Genomic DNA, 6000 nt, shown 5'->3' with positions numbered 1-6000 from the left:
CAGTAATAATCTCAGACTATTTGAGATAAAAGATTCAAGTGAACTCTAAAAATGACTGAATATTATTCTCTTTGATGCACAGGCTCTGTTTTTTACAGTTATGCCTTTGTTGATTTTATATATAGTAATGAATCCATATTTTCATTGAGTTTAATACACTGTAAACACTTAAATTAATTAAACTCTGACACCATTTGAGATATAAATATTAAAATAGTTTTATGGGAAACCACAACTATGCCATGGCTATCAAGATCTTTCAGTGAGCACCATGGATGATTGTACTACTTTCCCTGTCAAACAGCGCCATCTCGTGAAAGAACAAGCCTGTAAATAATTTAAAGAAATCCATTACCAGCTCACCTTGAAGTACAGACACACATATCTAGTCTTTCGCTGCTTACAGTAGTAAAATACCGCGCAGTGCACACCTTTATATAAATAAACATTAAATAATCCAAACGGACGCGCGCGTCGTCACGTAACGGGGTCGCGCAGCTACGTCACTCCGACATGGAGCCTGTGCTGGTGGCGGACCTTTGGTCACCCGGTTGAGATGGAGCAAAGTTTATTAAAACGACGGAAAGCTGTGCACAGATCCCGTTAAAACTGACATCTAGAAGCATTCCCCGAGATCATAACACGGTAAGACATTAATGACACACACCTATAGAGGACAGTATGGCTTTAAACCAGCCGTGTTTTGGTAACGCGTTACCGTTAGCTTGTTTGACCGGTGTCTGACTGACTGCTGGACTCTAGCAGGTGATGTCCTGACAGCTCGTTACTTTTCCTAAACTATAGTCTGTAACTATTTACAACGGCCAGTTTTCATTTTCCATTTGATATATGCATGTAGTTTACGTGTAAACATCCGTCTGTTGTTATGCTGAATTTTGTAGCTGCGACACCGAGAGTCAGTAACGTTATGTGACGTCACTGCGCTCAAAAGTACTGTATTTGTATTATAACATAGTGATGGTGTGTAAATAAAAGTGACATACCGTCTTTATCCAAGGCACTGAATGTATATATCACGACTTTTACATGGGATGCCATTATAGTTCCATGGACTTGTGTGCGTAATTAATTTCTGTTCATGATATTACAATTTGATGTCATTTAATGGAGCTTGGTGTCTTTATTCTTTACAAAATATCAAAGTAAGATACAACAGGTTAACAGGGTTACAGACAGTACTTTTATGATTGATTATTATAACTTAATACCTTTCTGAAATGCTGTTTGAATGAGTTATTTCCTTAACCCTCTTCTGCACGCATTATGATAGATCTATAAAAAATATTTGACTGTTTTTCTTTTCTTAGAATGGCTTAACTTAAAGTGCTGTAAAAAATTTGGAAAAATTTCTTTTTTTTAAGATAATTTATGAAATGTTGCCCATATGGTAACAACGTCCAACAGTGGATCTAACTTAGAAATGTAAAAGTTAGATCTTTCCTTATAATTAATAATTTTGTTGTTTGTTTTGATTTAATTAGTGTTGCAGTATTATAATCTTTAACACAGAACTTATAAACGACACCTTATACATGCTTTCCACCAACTCGTATTCCAACAGCTTTCATTTATTCCATTCTTTTTTGCTGAATATTATTAAACAATCATAATATTGTATTATCATTAGTGGCGTAGTCCTTGCTATACTCACGTATACTCTGTATGCCTACTTTTTTCCACGAGGTGATTGGGTATTACGAATTCTGAGGATCATACCCTCGGTATACTCACCTGTTATGTGTATTCGCGTCTCCTTTAATGGTATACCAAATGTTTTTTAACTCGCATCTTAATTTGTTGCAATTGGTGCATTTTTGTTTAACTTGCGCCATACCCATCAGAGTCAAACATCATGTGTTGTATCGTATTAAAAATGTTTTCCTATTATAACTTATATTATGATAGTGAAATATGTAAATTAGCCTTTACGTTTTTAATATGTTTATATTTAAGCTATTATGAATTTTAAAAAAAGTGGCAGTTTTATTTAATACCTGGATAAAAATGTACTTGAGTGTAGGCTAGTATATATATATACATTATATACATCATATACATCATATACATTTAAATACAGCTCAATATACTCAGCCAATCTCCGGGTCTGCTGGGGTCACTATTATCTAAGCATAAATCATTGAATTGCGAATGAATAAATTTGTTTAAATATTTGTCCTTTTTAAATGAATAGTTCACCCAAAAAAAATGAAAATTGTCATCATTTACTTTCTTTGCCTACTTTTAAAATTTGGATTGGGTGGGTAATAGTACACCACCTTTTTTTTAGGACTACACCACTGATTATCATGTATACAACATACAGTAAATATCAATATTTTCTCCAGTAAGTATTATACCAAATAAATAGCAAGTCTAGTCTATCCATATGCATCAGAGTAATGTAGCTTGCATAGCAGCTAATAATGTTTATATATTATACTATATACTTTACAACGCTTGTCTTATCTGCCTCTGAGCTAACTAACCTGAACCGTCTCCATCACTGCTCTAAATGTCCAATCTGCACCATTCTCATGGTCACTAAAACCCATCTCATCCTCACTTTCCTCTGCAGGAAGAGCCAGTTCTGTCCTTTTCCACTTACCATAGAACATGGTGGTGCTCGCTAATACACTGTTCCCTGTATTCATATCTAATCAAAAGTAGTATTGCCATTAAAACTAGATTTTATCCGTAATGCAAATGCTATTACATACAACCAATCAACATTATATTACTAGCATTCATGTTGTTATTGTTATAACTTAACAGTTCACTGGCTGATCTTGCTAGCTAGCTAACCCGTTGCAATATTGCATGTTCCACCATTGCACAGTGTTGCCATTAGGCATGGGCCGGTATAAGATTCTGACTAGGGCTGCACGATTCTGGCTAAAATGTAAATAACAATTTTTATTTGTATTTTTTTGCTTAAAATCAAGATCACGATTATTTATCACGATTGTTTAGATGTAAAATAAAGGTTAATATGAGTAGGCTTTAGTTATTGTTCATTCTCAAACATATCGTCATCTTGGTATTATAAGGATCTGCGTTCTGGATGATTTTGACATATTGAGCTTCAAAGTTTTTGCAATCCATATAGCAAACATTACGTGTTCTACATTTGTTTTTGTTTTGTAAGCCTTAAAATGTAAACAATAAGTTGTCATTTAATAAGAATATGTCAATAACTCAATTTTGACAAAAATGTCAGAAAGAACCTTATAATTCTAAAGTGACAATATGGTAAAACAATAATAATAATATTTGGCCTATGTGTAGGTCTACTGTTGCATAAAATGCTACATTTTATTATGGTGGACTTGAACAGACTTTCAATATGTCCTGTTTGTTAATTCACAGTAAAATGATGACATCAGAATATAAATATTCATAATTTTAAAATTGAATTATTATGTTTAAGACATGTGCTTGTCGTCTGTCATTGACCGCATTATTAGACCATTTGTTTTCACTGGTAAAATCAGACATTTGTCATCATCAGATTTCTTCTTGCAATATATTCAACATTATATAAGCTAGAGTAGCAAAACTGACACAGTAAACGTTTATTTTCACGCACAACAGTATGTGTTAGCTATGCAAGAAAAAACATATCAAATGCTTGTCGTAATCAGAACCGTAAAATGCGATATGATCATTTAAATGCGGCCATTTCATTTTCACTTCCTAGTGCGGCTCATGGCTGCTGTCACTATAATAAAAACACACACGCATTCAAATCATTCTTTCAGCGCGGCTCTCAAACGATCGCTCTGTGCATCAAATTGGACGTTATTTACAACTTTATTACTTGTTATTCAAAGCCTATGCAGGTTCTGTTCACTAAAGTAGCCGTCATTGGCGTGGTCAGCTCATGTGTGATTTCGCGGCCACAAATACATCATTACATGAAGACAGAAATGACATTTCTGGGTTAATTATACCTTATGAATACAGTAATGTGACACTTTGAAGGTGTTCATGTTCCTGTGAAGACTTATGCGACTGCCTTTAAGCTTCTCTCCTGACCTTGAAAATATAATTGGCTGAATTGTAGAAAAAGCTGAATTATGATCGTGTGTTGGGTCGAATCGAGATCGTGATCTTCTTCCAATTAATTGTGCAGCCGTAATTCTGACGGTATGATAACCTTGGATAAAAATAATCACGGTATCACAGTATTGTGATCCCTGCTCTAAAATATATATATTTTTAAATGTCTGGGTAAAAAAAACGAAAACTTTTTTCCCTTTGAAAATAATATATTCTAGTTTTTGAAAGATTTATGATATTTTGGAGCAGTAAACATGTCAGGCTAAATCATTTAAATGAATCATTGACTTCTGCTGTCTCGATTTGTTTCAGAAACACAGATTTCTTTACAATTTAAAACAGTATCTTTGTATATTTTATACTGTTGTCCTAAAAAATAAACAAAAAAATGTAAATACAAAATATTACACATACCTTAGGAACAGTATTACAGGAAATGTTGGCGGTTTTAAAACATTGACTTTTCCACACCGCGGTATACCTAGAAAACGGTTATCGTCCCATGCCTAGTTGCCATTTGGCGACACACACATTTACAAAAAACTAATTTGATAAAAAAAATAATTTAAGTTGTGAGTATGTCATCATAACTTACTGGAGGTGATGTTTCAGATTTTTTTGTGGATCTGACATAATTTGATCCTTTGTTTTTTTTTTGTTTTTTTTAAGATTTATTTTTGGCCATTTTTGCCTTTATTAGATAGGACAGTATTTAGACAGGAAGCGAAGTTGGAGAGAGAGAGAGGGGGGTAGGGTAGGGAAATGTCATCGAGCCGGGATTCGAACTCGCGACGCCCTGACGTGCTACTGCACCATATGTCGACGCGCTAACCACTAGGCTATTGCGCCGACGATCCTTTGTTTTTATTGATATTTACATTTGCATTCAGCAAATACTCACAATAAATGGCAGTCTGTCAGAAATCGCGCTACAGAAAAACACAGCATGTCATGTGACTTAACCAAAGCACATCATTGGCTACACTAAGGTGTTCTCTTTCCATCAAAAAATTTGAACGTTGTTCTTAAAGAAACAGTGGCAGGAAAATGAACATAAATATCATGTTGCCATATGGCAACACCATGCGGTAGAGGGTTAAATATGGACTAATTTACATACATTTCCAGAACAGGAATCTAAACGTATCTGTTGCTATATTAAAGTTTTTTTATTGATTGATTTTAAATATTGAAATAGAAAAAAGATGAATCTTTTATTAAATGTTTAAAGATATGTATTGTAACCAAGCGGCAACCTCCCGCTCTCCCTCGGGAAGCCAATACGGAAGTAACTGAAACTGCAATTCATCAAAATTCCGCTAGTCCTGGCTCCATAATAGAGCAAATTGCAATTGAGCCCACTGTTAGAATGGCCAACTTTACAGCAGAAAAAAAGGTGTTTACAGCCTGGTACAAAGAACAATTTTGGTTCATATAGCTATTATTACCCTCCATGACAACTGTGAGGGGGGTGAATTTTTTTATAACTCATCCATTTCCTTTATATTAGGTTATTTTAAGTTTGCATGATTAAGGGCGTGGCCACTTGAGTGACAGCTAGGTCTCGCTGGTCACCGTCACTTCACCTCAGCTGAATCCGGCAGATTAGCCACTGATCTCGGCATATTCATTGTATTTTTGTGTTGTTTTATGTGGCTTTACACTGTCAGCTGCCTTTTGGACTTATTTCTTACAATTATCAGATGATATGGGATGCTGTGTGCATTTAATTGTGCTCACAAACCATTCACGTGGCCTCCGTTTCCCATGTGAGTAAAGTTATACACTTATATACCATCTCTATACATGTATTTGTTTTATTTAAGATCATTTATTATTAATATTTTTCTTTAGACCCGTAAAGCACTCCAGAATGTGACAGATTGATTAGCTGTAGGCTCTAGAACAGTCATCTGAAGC

The 6000-nt window shown here is 34.6% G+C and overlaps 1 protein-coding gene across 2 annotated transcripts in view; it reads left to right on the top strand.

The window, feature by feature from the left end:
• Window positions 1-519: 519 nt before the first annotated feature.
• Window positions 520-6000, top strand: part of itcha (itchy E3 ubiquitin protein ligase a) — a 51072-nt gene continuing 45591 nt past the window's right edge. For both annotated transcript variants that reach the window (XM_056460635.1, XM_056460634.1), the window contains exon 1: window positions 520-645. The gene's annotated coding sequence lies outside the window, so the exon portion shown is untranslated. The remainder of the gene's footprint in view (window positions 646-6000) is intronic.

This window comes from Danio aesculapii, chromosome 6 (genome assembly GCF_903798145.1).
Source record: "Danio aesculapii chromosome 6, fDanAes4.1, whole genome shotgun sequence".
Lineage (NCBI taxonomy): Eukaryota > Metazoa > Chordata > Actinopteri > Cypriniformes > Danionidae > Danio > Danio aesculapii.
This window is presented reverse-complemented; position numbering and strand designations above follow the sequence as displayed.